Source organism: Lycium ferocissimum, chromosome 1 (assembly GCF_029784015.1).
Source record: "Lycium ferocissimum isolate CSIRO_LF1 chromosome 1, AGI_CSIRO_Lferr_CH_V1, whole genome shotgun sequence".
In the NCBI taxonomy this organism is placed as follows: domain Eukaryota; kingdom Viridiplantae; phylum Streptophyta; class Magnoliopsida; order Solanales; family Solanaceae; genus Lycium; species Lycium ferocissimum.
This window is the reverse complement of record NC_081342.1, coordinates 69,331,756-69,354,534: the sequence shown is the minus strand read 5'-3', so window position 1 is coordinate 69,354,534 and position 22,779 is coordinate 69,331,756. Positions and strand designations below refer to the sequence as shown.

The 22,779-nt window shown below is 38.8% G+C and overlaps 1 pseudogene; it reads left to right on the top strand.

Annotated features, from left to right (window-relative positions):
• The first annotated feature begins 410 nt into the window (after nucleotides 1-410).
• Nucleotides 411-22,779, top strand: part of LOC132067094 (AT-hook motif nuclear-localized protein 10-like) — a 28,888-nt pseudogene continuing 6,519 nt past the window's right edge.

Sequence of the window (22,779 nt, the reverse complement as noted above, 5' to 3'; positions counted from 1 at the left end):
AATCTTTCTCTCCAAAACTCTCTCTTGTTTATTCTGTGTGATACACTACTGTTGAGTGGTTCGCCGCTACCAGAATTTGGAGTACTACTATTCTGGTAAGATAATCGTTCTATCCTGGGAGGGGATATTCCATCAACCTCGAGTACTGTGAGGGGAATAATTTCCTTAAGGACACACTTTGAACTAAGTGGGCTCGATTATATTCTGAAAATATTTTTTTTCTTCCAACACTGTTTCTGTTCATTTTCCAGTTTCTGTAGTTTACTGGTTTTAAATATTTTATACTGTGTAATCTGTTTTACTAAGTGTTTTACAGATTCTGTTGAAACTTTGTTTATACTTATACAGATTATTTTGACAACAACAACACACCCAGTGAAATCTCACAAGTGGGGTCGGGAGAGGGTAGGATGTATGCAAACCTTATCCCTACCCAGTGTAATCCCACAAGTGCAGTTGGATTTGGCTTTACACCGCATTTTATCACTGTGAACGCCCGGCAGGTAAAATATGTTTTGCTTATTGATCTTTGCTCCAATGCATGCATCTTTTCTATTTTACTAACGCACGAGTCTGCATATTTTGTGCTGTATATCTTTGTTTCTGCAATAGGCTCGAGTTTAAAATTTCTTAAGAGAGAAAAAGGAAGATATTAGTTTTTTTATGTGTTTATTTTTTTGTCGGTTTCCTTTCTTTAGGTTTATACACTAATAACGGATTGACGGACAAGTATTATAGGATGAAACAAAAGAACCAAGCTAAAATATTTGATGGAGTTTCTAACGGCGAAATAAATGTATGCTTTTGTTCAACTGTTCCAAGTTTCTGTACAGTGGTTTGGGAAGGCTGAGACATTTTTGGATCTTTTCTAAGTTAGAAATTGAAAAAATTTACTCTTTTTTTTTTTTTTTTGAGAAGTCAACTTTTTGGCTTTCATGAGCTAAATAAGGTAATGTTGTCAGTTTATGTCACACCTCAGACTTCAGAGTTTCATTTATGTGTTCTTTCCATTCATCATTATTCTTTTTCCTTTCATTTGTTTAGACCAGATCTAGTTCGTTCCATCTTAACGCCTCTTTTTAGTTGCAATTGATTTTTGTTCTTGCTTGGCTTCCTTATGTTTTAGGAAACCTATAGTAAAATTTGTCTTTCCCATAATCAAACTTCTTGTTTAAGGTTGACTTGAAATGAAGTCCCAGTCTTGTGAGTTTTATGGTTGACTTTTCCATATGATAACAAGACATAGCGTCAAAGATGATGACTTTTTCGCTGCAAAGACCACGGGCAGTTTGTATTCTCTCTGCAACTGGAGCCGTATGTAATGTTACCCTCCGACAACCTTGAATGGGTGGTGGGTACTGTGACTTATGAGGTTTGTATGAGTTTTATCTTAAAGACTTTTACCCTTTCTGTTGCCTTTATGTTGAGGCTTCTGTGGTAGCTTATGCTTAGTTATAGTTTGTTTGGTCAAGCTTCCAAAATTTGCTTATTTTTAAGAAGTATTTTTGGAGAGTAGCTGTTACGATCCAAAATGGCTTAGTCGTGCGGGCACCTACCATTTTGTAACGACCCGTTAGGTCATTTTGGTTGCTTTCGTGTTTCTACCTATTTTGCCCTTGTAAAATCGCCCCTTAGCTTGTTTTGGGAATTTGCTAAGTTAAGTAACCTTTAAGTGTTAGGTTGACTTTAGGCATCTTCGGGGGTAATTACATCTTTTGGGATTTTCGTTGGTTCTGTTAGCTTCGGGACATCGAATATAGGTTGTTGGAGTGTTTGGTTCAATTCCCTAGGGTCTTGGAGGCGTTTTGGTCATTTGGTTGGAAAGTTGGTTTTTGCTTGTTCGGGGTTGATTTGGTCAACCAGACTTCTTTTGGAAATTCCGAGTGCGCAAGTGAGTTCGTAGCGCATTTTTCCATGTGTATGCATATTTGGTTTATCTCGGGGAGGTTCCGGGAGAGTCTCGGGATTTCGGGTGTTGAGAGTCAAAAATCAGATGTTTCTTGGTTTTTGATGTCCGCGTAGGCGTGATAACGTCCAAATTCACTCCTCAAATGAGAAAGTGTACACGGTCGTATGCAATATAATTTACCCAACTATGAGTCGGGGTCGAATCCCATAGGGAACAATATACTAGGCGATCAAGAAAGTAAGGAATTATCACCAACTAAGCTAAGCCAAACACTTTTTCGATATTGATTTTTTTGATTAAAAATCTAACAAAGAAAAAACTAACCTAGAAAGCAAGTAAAATGACCAATGGCCACAAGCATGGATACAAGGAAAATTACTCTCAAGTAACGATCCAATGTATTGTACAATTTTACAACTAAGAGCGAGTCTATGTTAATAGATAATGATTTCTAAAATCTCAATGAAAGTCTTCCAACCAAATCAATGAATTTCAGTCTAAGCTTTTTCAAGCCTTAGAGTGTGATATTAAGCACAATCAATTTAACCTCAAGTTAACTATCCTCTTCCGAGCTCAAGTTCTTAGATGAGATTTAAAGCCCCGAATCCTTGCTATTTACTCTTTTCCTAACCCTGGACTCTCTTTTCCAAGCAAAGTAAGGGTGACTAGGCTAAAATTTATGTTTGCAACCTTTAAGAGACATGAAATCTTGAAGAATAAATAGAAAAACATTAACCCACTGCATTAGAAATAAAAATTGCTCAATACATAAGCAAAACAAGAGATTTAATTCAACACTTGATAATGGATATTCTCATAAACAAGATGCAAGTGAGAGAATAAAATACAACACACTTAAATATTTAATACATAACAAGGAATTGAAGGTTTGAGAAATTTATCATTAAAGTCCTCCAATCTTCTCCTCCAATGGTGTAGTTGATAAACCCTAGCTTCCAAGTCTTGTAAAAATGGCCAAAGATGATGATATTGTCTTCCAAGTGTTGCTTTTAAGGTTTCCAAAAATTTCCCAATAAAAAGTGACGAAAATAGCACCCAACTTTTCAGATTTTAGATTTACAAATCTGGCCACTTTTTACACTTCTAACCATTTTTTCCATTTTCTTCATTTTAGCTCCTTTTTGACTTGTTTTTACTTGGTTTCTTCCAATGCTCTTCTCAAACATAAAAAACCTGTAAAATGGAAGTAAATGACATTAAATGCACTATTTTCTCAATCAAAACATAACAAAAATCTAAGATCAAAGAAGAAATAAGTTGGTAAATACGAATTTATCAAGGCGCGAACGGGGTTCCGCCCCTGCGGATGTGCTTCGCGAGGGGAGGCCCGCAGGAGCGAAGGACCACTAGTTGACCCTATCCGCCACTGCGAAGGGATTCTCGCAGGTGAGAGTACGCAGCCGCGAGCTGGGGTCCGCCGCTGCGAGCTTGTGGCACTTTGGGGTAATGCACCGTGGCGAGGTCTCTTCCGCCGGTGCATGTTCACCTATGCGAACCTAGGTAAGCGGGTGAGCAGACCGCTGAACAGAATGTGATTCTTTTAGTGTCTTTTTCCGTAGTCTTTTCATTCAAAACCCCTAAGTTTGAGAGCATTTTTGGAGGAGAGTTGAAGGCAATTCAAGGAAGAATCATTGGGTAAGTCTCCTAACCTGGTTTTATGCCTATTTCCGTAATTTAGACCCATACCCCATGATTAGAATGTTGATTTTAAGAGGTTAATTTGAAGGGTTTTGGAACCCAACTTGAGAATTGGGGGGTTTTAGAAATTGAGCATGAATTAGTGATTATTATTGGATGAATTTCAGTTTATGGATTATTTTGAGTATGAGGATCATGATTCTAGGTTTAATTTACTGTTTTACCCTTTTGGGTTCGGAATCCTAATTTTAGGGCTAAATTTGGGGGTTTTGGATTAGGTAGCAATATGGGTATTGATAGAGTCGTATTCTAGCAAATAATCCTTATTTGACTAGACTTTGTTCGTTTGGAGACTATTCGGAGTAGCAAGAGGATGTCTTGACTCGAGTTTCGGCATTCCAGGCATATTGAGACCTTGAACTATTTCTTGAGTGTGTGTGTTGGCTAAAATGAACCTAATAAGAGGGAATTGGGGTGAATTAAGGGGGTTCCGATACTTGTGAGGTGACGAGCACTAGTATCGGATACCGGTCATCATGTTATAAGTATTTGTGCAATTTCAATTGTATAGTTGGTCCGAATGCCATGCTTTGGGCACTAGCTGACAGAATAGTACGATCCGTTGGGATCCGTGATTGGGGTCCGTTGCCCATACTTTATGTCTCTTATTATTATTGTCTATCTTGTTTGTTGTGCGTGCATATCACTCGTACATCCTCGTTGAATTGAAAGAAAGCAAATCCTTTATGATATTGAGAACATAAGAAGGGATTTCATGCTTTTGTACTTGTTCTTGAGTTGATACATGCCATATTCATGCTTTCCATGTATCCATGCATGCGATTTGAGGATATGATTGTGAGTCCAATGGGATCTTATTCCGGACGAGTGATGATGTTTTGGCACGTTCTATTGGTACTTGAGCTTGGTTGTTTATGAGACAAGTTATTGAGATATGATATGATTGAGGCCGTGATGCGAGAAAATTACCGGAGCGGTGATATATGGGCCTCATGAGCACCCATGGGTCACGATTTGTTATTATTTGAACGTATATATCGGGAAGTGGAAACAAAGGCCTTGCATTGCATTTGCTTATCATTCATCCATTTTTCTATATTGTTGTGGTGATTATTGGTACTATTTTGCCTTATCTTAAAAATATATTTGTTATGTGAGTTTAGCTGTTATTATGACTGTCTTGTATTTGGACTAATCGCGGACAAGTGTGGTTATGATGTCGAAGACCAACCCTCATCTCCATTCCGAAAAAGGATCGGTCAACGATGCATGCTGAGTATCTGTTGTTTATTGTACTCAAGCTACACTTGCTGCACCTTTTTTTTTTTTTGTGCAGACTCGATCTCTAGCACGAGTGGAGGCCGCGACTACTAGGTTCCCCGTTAGAGCGTTGCTTGAGAGACCGGGGTGAGCTTCTTGGATTCAGGATGACTCCGGATTCTTCTTATCCCTTATTTTCTGTCTTCTTCATTTTAGATAGTTTTCTTATGTATTCAGACTATTTATACTCTTAGTAGTCCTTGTATTAGGGTGACATCGGATTTTGGGGAAAGATTGTAATAATTACTTAAGTATTTCTATTTAATATTTTTAAGACTTGAAAATGACTTGTATGCTTATTTCTGCTTTTAATAATTTCGCTTATTTTGGGTTGTTAACGGTTGGTGTTGGCTTACTAGTACGGTGGGACTAGTGCCATCATGACTTGGTAAATTGGATCGTGGCACATTTCCCAAATTAATAGGCGAAGCCTTCCCTTACCCAACATACTAACTATAAATGTGGAAGAACAATGTAATTAATAATAAATCTCAGTTCCAACTAAAAGAGAATAAGTGCGGAATACATCTTCTACTCAAGGAATCTGGTCTAAGTAAGCACAAGAGCTACTAATAAACACATAGGTCTGAATATCTAATAAGAACTATCTGGATGTTGCCATACAAGGCTCATAACATCAAAGGAATATTGTCTGGAAGTATGCCTGTCAAGTGGACCGGGCCGGGCCGGGCCATATAAATGCGGGTCACATGGGGCCGGGCCGGGCCATAGTTAGTGGGCCGGGTTGGGGGAGGGAAAGGGGTGTCCGGCCCAGCCCCCTACCCGGGTAGGGGTACATAGTGGGCTAAGTGGGCCGGGCCGGGTTTTAGTTAGTGGGCCGGGCCGGATTTTAGTTAGTGGGCCGCGCCGGATTTTAATTATTTAAAAAAAAATTCTAATACTAAAATTTATTAAGTTTGATACTTTAAAATCTAGTTGTCGTCAACTTTATTTTAACTATCAAGTTCCTTAAGTTATACTTTGGCCCTATTTTCAATCTATAAATACCATTCATTCTTCTCCATATTATCTCACAATTCCCTATTCTCCTCTTTCTCTAAATTTCCTACTCATCTAAATCTCTCTCTCTCTCTCTCTCTCTCTCTCTTCCAACTTCCAAGTTCAAATTTCAAAATTTAAATTTAATGGATAATGATAATCCTCCACCCTTCCGTCCAGAAGATCAATTTCAAGTCGGTGTGGTTGCATTTTGAGTGAGTAGACGAGAAACATGTTAAATGTCAACATTATGGCCAAATATATCTCCATAAGTCCGAACCGGTTTTTGGGGGTACTGGTCCGTTACGTAGGCACTTGGACAAAAGGCACAAAATTGAACTTTGAAGTTTATCTCTTCTTTAAATTTCTCCATCGATGCTAGCGTTCTGAACTTTTCATTTGTAATAAGTTAACCGTTCAAGTTTGTATGTTTTGAATTTGCAATGTTATCAATTTAAGTTTGAAGTTTTATTTTAAATTACTTATGTAGTCTTGTATCACACTCTCAACTTTTTATAATTTTTACCACTTAAATAGCCGTTGGGAGTCTTCATTCCAACAACATATTCAAGATATACACAAATATACCATTAACATATACAAGATATACATAAATTAGGAACTTTTTTTTTTTTGGCTATAAATAAGCTAATCTTTTTAACCCCCCCCCCCCCCCCGAAAAAAAAGGTTGAAATGAAATCACGGTAACTAAATGGAAACAATGCACATGAGTTTTGATACTAAACCAAAGTTCTTAATTTAATTATCTCATCCGATCCTAAGTCCTAATGTCATGTGTGCGATTGTCACCTCTCCATCATCGGCGAGACATTTCAATACGCTAAAAAATATTTAATTATTATTATATATAAAATATTTGAAACTAATAAGATTTTATTAATATATTATTATATATATATAACTAATAGTTTATATTATTATATCTTTGTATAACCTATTGAAATATTTTTGAACTTGTGTAAGCCAACGGCAAGATAGTAACTTAAAAGGGTACTTGATTTATTTCACGCATCAGCAATTTCAGAGGCTTATCATTTCACTGATTTTGTTGGCCTATTATAATGTCTTGTTGCTTTTGGGCACTGATCAATGTTTGTCCCATATAGTGTTATTATATATATGTAAAAATGCTTATTTATGATTTTTTTTAAAAAAAAAAAAATTAATTTGAAGTGGGCCGGGCCCCCGATGGGCTAGAACCCGGGCTGTTGGTGGGCCGGGCTACGGGCTAAATGGCATGTCCGGCCTAGCCCCCTAATTTTTTCCACTAGCCCAGCTTACCAACCTCTTACCGGGTTGGGGGGCCGAGCCGGCTATGGGCCGGGTTAGGTGGGCCGGTCCCGGGCCGACCCGGCCTAATTGACAGGCTTATCTGGAAGTAGATGACAAGTATACGAGGAATGGAAACTCGGGCTACAGATCTGGTAGTAGCTCACTCTAAGTCACCAACAACACTGTCTCGGAAAAAATTCTCGAGGATCAGAAATAGAACTTGTCACACACTTTACACCCCGAAAAGGAGTGTAGCAAGGTAGCATCAGTACAAACAACACGTACTAAATAGGCATCATAGGTCGAAAACAGTTAGCTAACATATATAAAGGAAGAGACTGAAGAATAGACATGCTCACAATCAAGTATAAACACCACACAGTCCAAGAATAACAACTCAAGTATATAAAGATCAAATAGCTGAATCATAGCCTATAGTGAAGAACCTAAACACAAGTCTGCCAAGTTTCCTACGATTCCTCAGAATAAACACAAACACCAATACAACCAACAATAGTGCTCCGTAACTACAAGTCATAGCCTAGGAGAAAGTCTCTACTCCTCGAGTCCATCAATTCCAGGTATGTATTAATTAGGCACACGACGATCTCAAATCAGTAATCAACCAGGAAGTCAATGTCCACGCACACCGTACAATACAATAAATAACCATAACAAGAATCAGATGTATGAGTGAATGAAATATGAATGCACGAGCGATGCAATGCAATGCAATGATACGAACATGCTCCGGGCGGAATACCTTCACGTCTCGACAGTCATGACCCATGGGGGACCCACGAAGTCCATGTACCTGCTGCGGCGTACAGCCTGATCCAATATATGTTGCAGAACGTACAACTCGATCCAATATATGTTGCAGAACATACAACCCGGTCCAATATATGTTGCGGAACGTGCAACCCGGTCCAATAAATGTTGCGGAACGTGCAACCCAGTCCAATATATGTGTATGAATGCATGCATGATATCAATGCCAATGAGAGTATATCAATTACAATCGTGCCACACATGGACACATATCCCAATATCAATTCTTTCCTCTTTACAAGTCAATAACCAATAACTGAGAGATATGGGTTAACAACCATGAATAAGTCACTAAGTATCACGTCTAGTATCACACACGTGGCAACAAGCTAATAGATCACAACAAGGCAACAAGCCATAATCAACAACAATACCAAGCTCAGCTCATATCAGAGTATAATGAAAGATGAGAATGAGTACACTGCATAATATAAGAATGAGTACACTGCATAATATCAATGAATAATGACAACATATCAAATCAATCGTGCCACACATGGATGCATCTCTCGATATTAGTAACAAGTCAAGTTCTTTCCTCTATCCAAGATAATACCCAATAAGTGAAGGATAGCAATTTCACAATCATGTTAAGACGACTAAGCATCAAGTCTAATATCACAAACGTGGCAACAATCCAATAGATCACAATAAGGCAACAAGCCAAATAGATCACAACAAGGCAACAAGCCATAATCAAACAACAGTACCAACCTAGGTAATCCATTCCAACTTCATACCCGAAGGCGTAACATGCTGTCTCCAATAATCACTAACTTTGCATATGCTTTACTAACCAAAGTCGAACGATAAGGTAAGCCGTAACCTACCTGGTAGCCGAGCAGGGGCCACGAACAATCACACCTTTACCTTTCCCTTTCATAGCGCCTCCAAATACTCAAAGTCTATTCATAATCGAGTTCTGCGTTAGAAATAAGGAAGAGCAACACCCATATTGCTATACTTATCTAACGAATCAAATTCAACTATAGAGGAAGGGCAAACGGGCTCACAAGGGTAAAACGGGTATTTCGAAAGTGAAATATGCAATTCAATGTTCTAGGAGTTCAATCCTACTAATCAATTGCTAAAATAACTCAAGAATGGGTCAATTTCGTTAATCAAGTCAAAAACCCCACTTTGGGTATAAACCCTAACTTTCAAACCTTCAATTTCATCAACATAAATAGAAGATTCAAGCCTATTAGCTATTAAATCATCAACTTCTATGATTAGATTAGTCAAATCCACCAACAATTTCCATTTAGGAAGGTTAGAAGTCAAATAATAGGGAAAACATCAAACCCGTCTTACTTCTTAAGTTTTATAAAAAATTTATCACAGATTCATGCTTAAGGAATGTAAACAAAAGAATTCAAGCTTAGGGAACTTACCCTCAAGAGGAACCAGCCAAATTCGCCTCAAAAGTGCTTAGGAACAAGAAGTGAAGGAATGGGAAATAAAAGGGTTTCACTTAGCTTTTATTAGGTTTTGGTCCGCGTCGTCCGCTGCAGCGGTCACGAGTCCGCTACAGCGGGCTCGCGCCAGCGGTTCTAGGTTGGCCATCACGCATCCGCCACAGCGGAATCCGGTCCGTTGTGGCGCCCATCTTGAAAGTCATCATCCCGCTATAGCGGATCAAGACCTCGCTATAGCGTGTCCGTCCCCATGGGCCATCCGGTGATACGCGCGCCGGACACCGTACACCAAAATTTTCTAGTTTTTCACAAACCCAATCCCGAAATCCAACAATCACCCGAGACCTCCTAGATACAAACCAGACATGCATTCACATGTAAAAGCACACTACGAACTCACTCGCGATCTAGAAATTCCGAACGGGGGTCTATTTGACTGGGTCAACACCCAAGGGCCAAATACTACCTTTCCAACCAATAGCCCAAAATGCTCCCAATTGCCTTGGGAACCAAACCGAACATACCACCAAGTCACAATCGACCATCCGGACCTCTCGAAATCGACGGATTTTGGAAAAAGGTTCGTTTACCCAAAAAGTCAACTATTGGTCAAACATTTTTCACTTTAAGGCTCTATCTCACAAAAGTCATCATAAGTCTCGCTCGATCATCTCGGGAACCATACAACCCATCCCTGCAGGTCAAAAACGTACTAATAAGGCTCAAAAAAGGGTCAACGAGGGTAAATGGGTTGAAAGTGCAATAACAACCACACGGGTCGTTATAGTAGCAATGTGTTTGGCTAATCAATTTGAAAAGCACTTTTGCCAGTATTTTGCAGTAATTTGTGCTTGGCCAAGGTTTGAAAAGTGCTTTTGGCGACAAGCTACTTTTTTAACTTTGAAAATAACTTCTACTGCTATGCAAAAACACTTATTTTTTTCTCTAAAAGCTTGGCAAAATGTCACAATTTTATAAAATAAACATTTTTTGAAAGAAAAAAAAGCACTTTTTGCTTCCTAGAAACTTGGTCAAATAGGCCATTAGTCTATATGTATATGTTGCAGTCTTTTTAATGGACTTTTCTGGTTGTGTGACCTGGAAGTTTGATTTTTTTGGTGTTTATTCAGATGTATACTCACGTAACAGTTGCTTTTGACATTAGAGAAAAAATCAGTAGAGTATATCCTTTTAGATGTACTCCCTTAGCTTTGGCCCATTTGTGCCTATTATTCTTTAACTGAAAACTGAAATTGTGAGTTGATAGCTGAAGTTTAGTTATTTTACAAAAATAGCTTTTTGTCTTAAAAAAATTGCACATAGTGCCTCTACTTACGTGAGATCTAGTAACACACATCAAAGAGTGTCGATATATCTCTCCAACAAACAATAGCCCCTACGAGCGTGCAGTAGCTAACCCAGATCCTCATGGAACTCACTCAAGGGGAGGTCGACTATCTCTACCTTTTGAGTCTGGGCGTGATCATATTGCAAGCAATTGCACTTAACAAGTAGCAAGGCACGTGAACATATATATTGTTTCAAACTAACCCAGGTTGTCGCGACCCAACCAGAGGGCCATGACGGGTACCCGAAGCTAGCCTACCGAGCACCACCTAGCATACTTCTCCCCATCTATCTCAGTGGACCACATGTCTATGCTCTCAATTAACACCACATGAATGAATGTAAATTCTCAAAGTGAACTCATTACGTGATAACTATGAACTTCACCTCATATACATATACATATACGCACAAGCCCACAAGGTCACAAAATGATATACAAAATATACATTAGGGAGACCATGAAATCCTAACTATCCACATATGTCTACGAGCCTCTATCCGGAGTATCGGGAAATCATAAGGACGGGGCAGGGACCTAGCCATGCCCCAAATATATACACAAAAAGAAGTATGTAACAGACTGCAACTCCGAGCAGTGGAGTGCTCCGTACCTCCGCTGACAAGCTCCTAGGGGTCTGGAATGTCCCTCTGTCTACCTGCGGGTATGAACGCAACGTCCACAAAAGAAAGGACATCAGTACGAACAATGTACTGAGTATGTAAGGCGTGAATAATGACATTATAAAGAGATAAAAAAAACATGAGATAACCTATACATATGATTGCTTCTTAAGGCGGATACCATGCATGCTAACTTTTACTTTTAAAACAACATCATAATTATATATAAACTGCCCGACCATATAGGTACAGTGTTATCATCATTAGCTCGCATCCGGGGTAATCTAATCATCTCACGCCACCCACTAGTGGTGTCTGCCCGGCCATGAAGGCACGGTGTTATCATTATCCATAAGCCGCTCACCGTAGTGGTGTCTGCCCGGCCATGTAGGCACGGTGTAAGAAATTACATACATATAAATAAAGCATGCATGAGAGCCCAATTAAAAGCTACAACTCTATCGAAGTGAGGTTGGTGACCTCCGATTTACATTATGAAACAATCATCCTCGCTATATCTCACCTCGAAGAAACAAGTAACATAAGGTGAGATCAACAACAATGAGTGAAAGTAAGAAAAATCATGAAGTAAGCTCAATAATCTCATAATAGCATCAAACCATAAGTTTTGGAATCTCTAGAATAGAATCATCATCATCATCGTTATCATCATAGAGAACATCATCAACTATATTTTAGGAATCATGAAAGTTATGGGCTTCTAGTGTTTCTAGAAATAGGAATATTGGTAATGTCATGTAAAGGTTCACAATTTATGAAATCATGCCTTTAGAAGTGTAGTTAGCCTTACATACCTTTACGACTTCTATTTACTTAACGTTCTCCTCCAAAGTCCACGAAACTACATTCAAGAGGATTTACACTAAGGTTAGGTCTTGAAAACCTTAGCTAAGCTCAAAACTAACATAATTACGAACTAACGAAATTTGGGCAAAGACTTCCCCTATTTTATCGACTTCCACCATATTGCAAAACAGCCCCCAAACAATAATAACAACATCCATAATATCATAATCAAGAAGTTACATTCAAATTAGTCTCAAATTTAACCAAATCCACTTTTTCGAGTTCACTCATAGTCACCCTGTCACTACAACATTTACGCCTCCACTTTTAATTCTTTTCCTTTCTAAGGGGTATTAAACCTTTACATCAACTCAACCATACAAATAGGGTGAAGAACATACATCAACTCAACCATACAAATAGGGTGAAGAACATACCTTGTATTTGAAGAACTTCAACTCACACAACTTGTTTCAATGTCAAGTTCACCACAACACTAAGTGAAAGCAAGAACATCCAACTTCCATAAATTAACTAGGTTTTCAAGGTTGATCTTCTCTTAATTTGACTTGGAATGATTTGGTGTGTTTATGGGTGTTAAGGGGAGCTTAGAGAGACATTAGGGATTGATTTTGGGTGAAAAATGAGGCTTAAGTCGTGGGAATATCAATTTATAGGATTAGGAGAAAAATTTCACCGACTCAAATTCTGGAAATTTCGGGCAAAGTACGGGTTACTGTTCATCCTGTACTTCAAAATACGTGATACTGTTCATCCCGTACTTTCGAGGCAAAAATTTTCAACTTTCTGAAAATTTCGGTAAAGTACGCCTAAAAAGTACGGATGTACATTTTTGTACGGGTCGTACTTTCCTCCGTACTTCCCAGAAATGCGATCTGTCAATTGCATTGGAAAGAAGACTCGCTAAACTTCAATTTACATAGGCTATGGATTCCGTAACTCCTCATATTCTAGGAGATATGCCTCTTTGAAGTTGGACCAAAATATCCTATCAAAAATTCTGCTAAGTTTTTCCAAATTTTCAACGAACCTAATTTCTTCGATTTGCTTGATCCCGAAACCTTTAAATACTTGTCTAACACTTATTAAAAGTCTTCTTTAATCTTTTAGAGGTATCATAGCCTCTCTGTATTCACGTTAGTTTGCTTACGACGAAGCAAAAATTCACAAGGTGTAACACAGGTCACATAAAATTATCAGTGGTACTTAGCCTGTAAGAGTTTGCTTTCATTTTCTTGTATACAAATACAACCAATCATGTTCCTTCCGATTCTTTTAAAGTAGGGGTTTCAGATTTATTATTTATTTATTTTGTTTTAGTATTTTGGGGTATGCCCCGAGGGCATATGTTTTATCAAGACTCTTTGTCAGTATTCTTTTAGAGGCTCATGACTTAGCTTAGTAGGTGTTTATGAATTTCAATCTCAGTGTTAGTATTCAGACTTGAATAATTAAGTATTATTGATACATTTCCCTTTTTAATTAAATCAGACAATTCAGTCAAATAATGTTATAGTCAATTACATACAGGGGTTCGCTTGACAGTCAGTTAGTGTCATATGCCAATCACGTTCGGCCTCAATTTTGGGGCGTGACAAGTTGGTATTAGACAAATTTAGAGAATCGTGAGCAGTGTCTAGTAGAGTTTCAGTAAGGGGTATGTTGTGCACCATATTTATATCTGGGAGGCTACATGACATGTTAGGAATATATCCTTTCTTTGATTATTAAATCATGCGTTAAGGCTTAAAATGAGAATCTAGATCGCGCTCATGTCCATCCCACAAATGATTGCCATTCACGTTGTGTTCGGAGCGCAAGGCTCAATGCATGAGTAGTTACTTGTGAGATATAGTAAAAGAGGTATCAGTTAGACCTTGAAATGAAAACTAGATGAAACAGATGCGGCCATGAATAAGGCTACAATAACCCAAAATTTTCAGTTGAATGCTAAGGGCTTGTTGTAGAGAAAGATGAGGTGAAGATATCACATAACAGTATAAGAGCTATACTAGGACTCAAGAAGAGTTGATATTAGACAAACGACCATGGAAACATTAGAAAGTATGCCTTTGAGTTTCAGTCAAGTTATGTTTGAAACATTTAAGACACCCAATCGCTGTGCCGGCTAGTGGATGTGTATGAATCAATCCTGTTAGGATTCAGATCCAAACTCGAATGATTAAGTATACTAATTACATGGCCTTTTTAATTAAATTAGACAATTCAGTCAAATTACCTTACAGTCAGTTAGAAACAAAGATTCGCTTGACGTCTCACCCAAGTTTTGGGGTGTGAAAATCTTATTTACTTTTCCCATCTCCTAGTCTTTTTTTCTGTAGAAGCATTTAATTCATAAGTATGGTGAATGTACTTGAAGTGGGATTAAACCCAATAACACCTTCAACATTTCTTTTTGCTTTGTGCAGCCTAGTTATTCCACTTGAGATATCAATTAGTACTAGTTGGTTAATAAATTTTAGGTGTAATTGATCATTTTACTTTATGAAGGATTACCTTGTGGTTTTGCTATGTTGACATAGAAAAAATGAGCAATTACAATGGAAAACAAATGCTTTGGGTAGTTTTGAGTACTGAACTTAGCTGGAACGAGTCGTATAATGTGCGCAAGTAGTTGGATGTACGTCTATTGCAAAAGTTATGAAGTGTTTGTTGTATACTAATGCTTGAATTTTCTAAAGGTGATCATTGCGTGTATACTGATTGTCTAACTATTTGGCATTGGTCATGGAGCATGGTGTTATTCTTTATATGCAGGGTCGATTTGAAATCATCGCATTATCGGGTTCATTCTTGTTGTCAGAATGTAATGGTAGCAGAAAAGCTGGTCTAAGCATGTCAATGGCTGGGCCAGATGGAAATGTTTTGGGCAGCGGAGTTGCCGGAATGCTTATGGCTGCCACTCCAGTACAGGTGCTATTCTACCAAGGGTTTTTTCATAAATAGCACTATTTGCTCCAATGGCCCTAGCAAATTATGGCGATATTATTGAGTTTTTAAAACATAGCAACAACGTTTTCCAAAACATATCATCATACACACATACACTAGCGGTCATACATACATACATACACTGGCTGTTGACACCCAATTTTGTCCCGCCTTCCCTAAATATTTATTTACATTTATAGTAATTTTGGTAATTTTAAAAATGATTATTCATACTTTCATTATAATTATTGACTTTTACTAATACTGGCATTTTATTGTCCTGTTGTAGTCAGTATTGCTATTATCTGCGATTTTATTACCGTTACCACTATTATCACTATCATTATTATTATTATTATTATTATTATTATTATTATTATTATTATTATTATTATTATTATTATCATTATTATTATTATTATTATTGTTACTATTATTATTATATTATTATTATTATTACTATTATTATTATTATTATTTACTACCAGTATTATTATTATTCGCATTTTTATCCTTTCAGCATTTTTGCCATCTTATGCACACGCATCGCAATTATCTTTGCATAATTAAATAATAGCGTTTATTTACTATTGATTTTCAATATATTATCGCACGACTATTACGGCCTCATTTTATCCGAGCACGGATAATTACGTATTTCTTTATCTTTGTAACATTTAGCACACGTTAATGTATATAATTAATTGAAAAGGGGGGGCTTTTTATCCGAGCCCAATCAATTATTTCCAGACCAGCCTCATATTAATTCAGTCCATTTACAATCAACCCACATTTTAGCTGACCTAGCCCGCTATTCATTTACTCTACCTAGCCTATATTTTAATACCCAGCCCACATTTCTAATCCGCTCAGCCCACCACACCCAAACCGACCCGGCCCACCTCGTTTTCTAAAGGGAACAGCTTAGGGTTCCCTTTTATTTCCTCTCTTCTCCACCGCACCCCTCCTCACTCTTCCACGCTCTCTCTCTCTTCTTTATCCATCGACCAAATGGCAAGGCGACAGACGCGCTCACCTTCCCGCCTTGCATGGCCATTTCGGGAAGGCGATTAATGATCCGGTCGAGGTCAAAAGGTTTGGATCTTTGCTCTTTTCCTGGCTCGGTTTATGAAGATCTCTTAATGAATTTCGTTTGTTTGTGAAAAGAAAATCCCTTTTCTCATTAGTCTTTTTATTTTCCCACACAAGTTTTTTAATGGCGCTTGTCTTCTTCCACCTGGTGTCGGATCAACAACGAGAGGTTTTGAACGTTGTTGATTCAAAAATCCCGCCCAAAAATCTCAAATCCATTTATACCCCTATAAATATTCGCTTCCAATTTATTTTGTGTGTTTAATTTTGCAAAAATACCCTTTGTTTGTACAAGTTCTTTTAGCTTAAATCCCCTTAAAATATTAATCTTTCATCGCTCTCACTTTTTCTTGATATTGATCCAAAATACTAAACATTTTTTATTCTTTTTTTATTATGTTAAAATCCGAGGGACTACCTTCCGTATTCGGTGTTGGGCCAAGGCCCAACGAAGAATCATTTCTCCGTCCGGCCCATAAGTATATATTGAAGCTAAAGGGAATCGGGATCAAGAACTTATCCGCATCTTGAAGATTTGGGCCATTAATTCCAATATTATACCTATTCTATTTATCCTCTTGTGCATTTAATTTGCATTGCATGACTTATAGCTTAGATAAATTATAGGAAATTTAGTGGGTTGGGTTTTAATATAATGGGTAGTTAATTTAAGAAAAAACTTACCATTAGTCCTATAAGCTTCTTTTATGTTAAACTATTTATAGCCTATATAATATTTATTTTATTGAACAATTGATTTGCATATATTACATATATTTTGAATCAAAGGAATTATTTTATCTTTACTATCTTAAAAAATTTTCAAAACGTCATTAACACGCAAATATAAACTTAAGAATATTTTATAAATCATTTCTTCAAGATTTATCAAATCATGCATATTTTAGCCAAATACAACTAAATAAAGTTAAGAGGAAGAAACCCATTAATCCTTTTGCATTTTATTTAAATGTAAGTCTATATAATATAATTCATCTCAAGTTTAAATTCAAATTAGCCTTCTTTTTTATACAAGCTTCTAATTATATGAAAATTATCATATTTTGCAAGTTTCAATAACTTTTAAAGCATTAGCATACATTTATTTTATTTTAGATAGCAATATCTTTAAGTTTTAAAATAGCATTTAAAGCCTTTTTCTTTTATGTTACGCAAATCTTATTTTTAAAGTAACATTATTGTTTAAATAGCAATATTTATTTATTTTAAATAACATTTGAAGTCTCTTTTATAAGCATTATTCCTAAAGTCTTGATTAAAAATTTTTATTTAAAGCCTTAATACACTTTTAAGTCTTATTTTAAATAGCGCACTTTATATTTTCCTTTAAACTTTAGTAATATTATAAGTCATTTTCTTAAATTTAATCATTACTATTTTAATCTTAATTAATTAACCTAAGTTTGGTCGGTAACCGTAGTTAACGGATTCTAAAGGATGCCTAACCCCTTCCCTTTAGGATAATCTAGAACCCTTACCTAGAATTAAAATTAAGCAGACTATTAACGGAGGTTTAGTTAAGCTTTACCTTAGTTAATAATTAGGTGCCCTAATTCACCTTAAAATCAATTAGGTGGCGACTCCTTAAAATAAGCAAAATAGGAATCTCCAATATGTTGTACCTAATTTAACCCGTTTAAATGGGGTATAACAGCTTGGCGACTCCGCTGGGGACTTTAGGTTCTAAACCACAACAACTTAGGTTAATTAATAATTTGGTTGGATGTTTTGTTTGTTTTTCTTTATTTTGCCTTATATGCTTTTAAATGTTTTATTATTGTTTTGTACTTTATTTATTTTTGCTATGTAATATGTATATTTTGCTTTTATTAAATTGGCATTCCGCTCATATTTCTTCCACTCTGGAAAATTCACACAATTCACACACTTAAAGCGGTTTCGCGGTTCGCGGCCGTGCACTACTAAAACCCCTTTTTTAGTTGGATCGATCTTGTGGATTTAGTCGATCGGCGGTGCGATCGACGACCACGGACTTTCCACTCCCAAGTTGTCCGCTTGGGGGAACCTTGCGTCATAGGAAACCCGCTCCTAGTCAGCCTAAGATAGAGCTAAACCAAAACCCTCTTTAAGAGCATGCACGAGCCTAGGAGGCTTAATACCCAAGGTGTATTAAGTCCATTAGTTAAACCCGCCCAAATGTCCGAGTGGGTCCATGACCCCAAGCGACGATTATCATGTTATATGCATTGATTTGAAGGATAAACATGCGTGTTATGTGGACCATGTGCTATTTAGGTAGAACTAATCGCTTGTATACGCAGGCAGCCACGAGTCAGCACAATACGAGCAGCAGGCATTTAATTACGAGCAAAGCATGCAAGAATTAGATACAACTAGCGAGCAAGGGGACACTTACGTCGAAAAGGCACCAAACGGGAGGAGTTCTGGCCGTATCATGCATCGCCGAAAGATCGAGCAAATACGGGGCTCAAGAATAGCAAGGGCTTTCCTCATTGTAATTAGCTTATAAGAGTCAAGTAGTAATTGTAATAATTACTTTTGTGTTGAAAACATTGTATATCTTGGGGTTTTCAATTAATAGCACATTGGGATGACATATAATTGCATATTTTATCCTTCAAGTCCACGTTAGGCCTACCTCTGGCACAAAAGAGGTCCCGTGCATAATAGATCGCGTTATGTCTGCTATATCTCCCTCTTACTATTTGATTTGTTGCCGTGCAATTTGTGTTTTATTTGCAATGCAATATGTGTTTCTTTCAACATTGTTTGCTCAATGTTCGCATTATTTTCAGCAGCAATCATTCGCACTATACTAACGCAATTTTCTTCATTTTTTTTAGGTTTTTCTTTTATTTTGATTATTCCCCCAAAGGTTGATTCGTGTTGACTACAAGCTGGCCGACCACCCGTACTTTACAAGATCAAAGACACGAGCATCCAGCGATATGAATGATTCAGGGGCATCCGAACAGGATGGCTTGGGACTTGTCGCCCTTCCGAGAGACGAACCCGAAGCTTCGGGAGGAGGGAATGACGAACTCATTGCCCAACTGATGCAGCAAATAGCCAATATGCAAACTGAGATCGAGCGACTGCGAAACCTTACCAATCTATCCATCACCCTCAATACCCCTCACCACGAACAAAGAACAAATGCGACGCTTCCACCATCTTTTTCACCTGTTGACTCGCCCGCTCCTACAAACCCTCCGCTTTACACATGCCATCCAAATACTACCGATTCACAACAAACTAGCCAGCAACAAACCATCTCACAACAATCAAACCCACAACAAGCCATTCCACCACCAATCCGCCCGCAACAAACCATCCCGCCACAAACCACCCCGCAACAAACCAACATACAACAAACCATCCCGCAACCAAATGACCCGCAACAAGCCAACCCCCAGCCAATTAACTTCCAACAAACCAATCCGCCACCCTTCACCACTCCCTACATTCCTCAACCCACAGCTACCCAAAACTACCAAGCAGCTCAACACATACCATTGGCACACACCGCCAGCCATAATACCCAGTATATGCCACCGGTATATGTAGCAGAAGCTCAACCATTCACTACCCAGTTGCAGGCTGTGCAGCATCCAGAGCTTGACCCTTATGAGGAGATGGAAAGGGAAGCTAGGGCAAAAGCGGATGAGAATATGGCGAAAGAAATCCGCAGTCTGAAGGAGGCATTCAGAAGCATCCAAACCCACAAGGGATGCGAAGGACTTGAGTACGAGGATTTATGTATCCATCCTGACATCGAGTTACCCGCTGGATATAAGGTGCCGAAATTTGATATGTTCGACGGAAAAGGAAATCCTCGGGCCCACTTGAGATCGTATTGTGATAAGCTTGTTGGAGTGGGGAAAGATCAAGCTATCAGGATGAAGCTGTTCATAAGGAGTCTGACGGGAGAAGCTCTTGATTGGTACACATGCCAAGACCCTCAGAAATGGCGTAGTTGGGGAGAAATGGCGCAAGAATTCATGGATAGGTTCAGGTTTAACACTGAAACTGTCCCAGACAGATTCTATTTGATGAAGTTGGAAAGGAAGTCCACAGAAACTTTCAGAGAGTATGCTATGCGATGGAGGGCAGAAGCGCAAAGGTCCAGCCCCCCCGATGGCTGAAAGTGAGATGACGACGCTTTTCGTACAGTCTTTAAAAGATGCAACATATTATGAAAGGCTGATAAGCGTCATCGGACAAAAGTTTTCTGAAGTTATCAGGATGGGAGATTTTATAGAAGAAGGTATCAAGACAGGGAGAATCACAAATTTGGCAGCTTTGCAAGCAACAAGTAAGGCAATTCAATCAGATGCAATTAAGAAGAAGAAGGACGGAGTGTCCGCGGTCATGACCAGGAACGTAGACCAAACCAGATGTTAACCTACCAATACCCTTCATCCCAGCCCGCATATTACAGCCAATACACCCAAACCCCTCAGCCCTACTACCAGCCTCCACCCGCTCCCTATCCTGTTTACCACACCCAGCCAACATATTGTCCACCTCGAGCACCCGCCTATCAAAACCCATCACGATACCAACCAACCTACTCGCCTCAACCCCAATACCAACCACAAAATCGTCCACAAAATGCACCCAGACCTCGCCCAAACTTCGAAAGAAAACCCGCCAAAACTTATACACCATTAGCCGAACCTTTAGCCCAATTATATGAAAGGTTGAGAACCGCCGGGATACTCCAACCAATTCAAGGGAGAGTTCCTAACCCCCTTCCTGGATGGTATGATGGGACTAAGCATTGTGCGTATCACTCAGGGGTTGCTGGACACGATACAGAAAATTGCCTTACTCTTAAAGATAAAGTTGAGGCGTTGATCAAAGAAGGAGTCATCCAGCTCAAAGGGGCTCCCCCAAATATAAATGACAATCCTCTGCCCAATCATGGTGATGCAAATGTGAACATGATCACCATTGATGAAGACTGTAACCTGGAAGGGACTATTATACCAGTCAAAAAAGAGGAAAAGGTTGAATCATCAGCCTTTATCGCTCCTGTAATCACTGTTCAAGTGAGGGCACCAATTGAAGTGGAAGTACTCACTCCCCGTCCTAAGATCACAGCCTTAGTCGCTCAGGCCCCTTCTTTCAACACCAAAGCAGTTCCTTGGAATTACTCGACTGATGAAAGGAACAAGGGAAAGGCAAAACTGGTGGTAGAAACTATTGCTGCCGGGATGACAAGATCTGGGCGGTGTTATGCCCCTGAAGAGGTAGCACGAGGAGCACCAAGCAAAGAAAATGGCCAAAAGAAAGCTGTGACTGAGGCTGAGGTTGAAGAGTTTTGGAGGAAGATGCCAACCAAGGAATATTCTGTGGTGGAACAGTTGAAGAAAACTCCAGCCCAAATTTCTTTATTGTCGCTGTTGATGAGTTCTGAAACCCATAGGAACGCTTTGGTGAAGGTACTAACTGAAGCTTATGTTCCGGATGAGACCTCTAGCGAGAAATTCTCAGCTATGGTTGGAGAAATTCTCGAAGCTCACAAAGTCTCTTTTCATGAGGATGAGTTGCCACCCGAAGGTTTGGGGCACAACAAAGCGTTGAACATCACCGTCAGATGCAGGGACAAATTCATTTCTAAGGTGTTGATTGATGGGGGTTCAGCTGTTAACATATGTCCTATCGTTACTCTCCGAGCTTTGGGGATTGATGTCGGGAAGCTTCGCGACAGTCAGGTAAGAGTCAAAGGTTTCGATGGAGCCCAGAGAGGTGTCGTGGGAGAGATTGACTTAGCCTTGGAAATCGGACCTGTGGAGTTCATGGTGGAATTCCAAGTAATGGACATATCTGCTAGCTACAATTTGCTGATAGGAAGGCCATGGATTCACATGGCTGGTGCGGTTCCCTCTACCTTGCATCAAAGTTTGAAGTTTGTTTGGAACCATCAAGAAGTTGTGATCCATGGAGAGGGCAACAATTCGATCTATCCCGAGAATTCAATTCCTGTTATTGAAAGTGTAGAAAGGCTAGATGGATCTGTGTTCCATATTAAAGAAACCATGTGTACCACTCAAGCCGAAAGAGTAAAATTGCCGCGTGTGCTTATGATGGTGGCTTGGGAAATGTTGAAGAATGGTTTTAAGCCTGGTCGGGGTCTTGGAGTGAATTTGGATGGGATAATAGAGCCAATTCAGTTGCCCGGTCAGAATGATACTTTTGGTCTTGGATACGAGCCCACTCTTGAAGAAATGTCACTGGCTAATCTCAGAAGGAAAGGTGATATTCTCTTGCCAAAGCCTGTTCCGCTCCTGAATCAATCATTTTCCAAGGCATCCGCCACCCGAGCATCGAAGAAGAACCGAAGACAACCTCGTGGAAGATCTCAAGAATTTATTCATTGCCGAGGAAGAAGCTGAATGCAACGTGATTCTGGATGATTGCCCAGAAACTCCAACTATCTGGGATGCTGAGCCTGGATCTGCTTTAAACAATTGGACT